Below are 2,151 nucleotides of genomic sequence, written 5' to 3' on the forward strand. Positions count from 1 at the left end.
AAGAAGCAAGGGATCGAGAATGTATTTGAAGAAATAATGACTGAGAACTTCCCTACCCTGGTGAAGGAAATTGACATACAAGCCCAGGAAGTGCAGAGAGTTCCAAACAAGCTGAACCCAAACAGGTCCACACCAAGACACATCATAGTTAAAATGGCAAAAGTTAAAGACAAAGACAGAATCCTAAAAGCAGCAAGAGAAAGACAGCGGGTTACATACAAAGGAATTTGTATTAGAATAACAGCTGACTTTTCTACAGAAACTCTGCAGGTCAGAAGGGAGTGGCAGGAAATATTCAAAGTGATGAAAAACAAAGGCTTACAACCAAGATTGCTCTACCCAGCACGGCTATCACTTAAAATTGAAGGAGAGATAAAGACCTTCTTTGAATAGAATAAGCTAAAGGACCTCATTACCACCAAACCAGCATTGCAGGAAGTGTTAAAAGGGCTTTTTGTTTTTAAACAGAAGAAAGGGGAAAACAAACAAACAAACAAAAGAGGACCATAAATACAAATAGCAAAATGGCAATAAATATGTACCTATCAATAATCACTTTAAATGTGAATGAGCTAAATGCCTCAATCAAAAGACACAGAATGGCTGAGTAGATAAGAAAACAGGACCCATGCACATGCTATTTACAAAAGACTCATCTCAGATGAAAAGAAACACACAGACTGAAAGTAAAGGGGTGGAATAAGATATTTCATGCAAATGGTAATGAGAAGAAAGCTGGAGTAGCAATACTTATTTCAGACAAAATAGACTTTAAAATGAAGACTACAATAAAAGACAAAGAAAGGCATTACTAATAATGAAGAGATTTATTCAACAAAAGGACATAACCCTAGTAAATATCTATGCACCCAACATAGGTGCTCCTAAATATATAAAACAGTTTATGACTGACAGGAAGTTGGAGATCAAGAGTAGTACTATGGAAGTAGCAGACTTCAACACCCCGTTGAATGGGGTGGATACTCCAGATAGAAAATCAACATGGATACAGTGGCCGTAAATGACACTTTAGCCCAGTTGGATTTAATTGATATTTTTAGAGCATTTCACCCCAAAGCTACAGAATATACATTCTTCTCAAGTGCACATGGAACATTTTAAAAAATAGACCACATGTTAGGCGAAAAAACAAGTCTCAATAAATTTAAGGAGATTGAAATCATATCAAGTGTCTTCTCTGACCACAATGCTATGAAACTAGAAATCAATTATAAGAAGAAATCCGGAAAGCACACAAATACATGGAGGCTGAATAACATGTTACTAAATAGTGAGTGGGTCAAAAATGAGATCAAGGAAATAATCAAAAGATACCTTGAGGGCCGGCCGAGTGGCGTGTTGGTTAAGAGCTGGCTTGGGATGCCAGCTCCGAGGAGCAGGGCCCCGATTCTGATCCCACATGAGGGCCAGTGACGCTGCGCCCTCTATAGCTAAGATGGTGAACAACAGCTCAACCTGGAGCTGGGCTTCCGTGAGTCGCTGGCAACAGCGTAGGTTGCAGTGGGGCTGCAGTGGCCAGCCGTGAGCTACTGAGTTGCTGGCAGCCATTGTGAGTGGCCTACTGCTGGCATGAGCTGGCGTGAGCCACCGTGAGCATCCATTTAATGGCTGGTGAGTGACCACCTCAGCTGGGAAGAGTGCAATGATCACAATACCAACATGGGTCGGTGAAGCAACATCCTCCACAACTAGACTGAAGAACCAAAAGACAGCAACTTGTGTGTTCTCCTTCCCTAATTCCCCAACACGGTTCCCCACCCGCCAATTCCTCAATAAAATCTTCAAAAAAGAAAAAAAAGATACCTCAAGACAAATGAAAATCAAAACACAACTGCACACAATTTATGGGATGCAGCGAAAGAAGTCCTAAGAGAGAAATTCATAGCAATGCAGTCCTACATAAAGAAACAAGAAAAATCTCAAATCAATAGGCTATCTTTACACCTAAGGAAACTGGAAAAAGACCAGCAAATTAAGCCCAAAGGAAGTACAAAGAAGGAAATAATAAAGATCAGAGCAACTGATTTCTGAATGTTAATTTTGTATCCTGCTACCCTATTAAATTCACTTATGAGTTCTAACATGTTTTTGGTGGAGTCTTTGGGATTCTCTATATATAGTATCATGTCA

The sequence above is a fragment of the Hipposideros armiger genome, unplaced genomic scaffold, assembly GCF_001890085.2.
Source record: "Hipposideros armiger isolate ML-2016 unplaced genomic scaffold, ASM189008v1 scaffold_121, whole genome shotgun sequence".
Taxonomy (NCBI): Eukaryota; Metazoa; Chordata; class Mammalia; order Chiroptera; family Hipposideridae; genus Hipposideros; species Hipposideros armiger.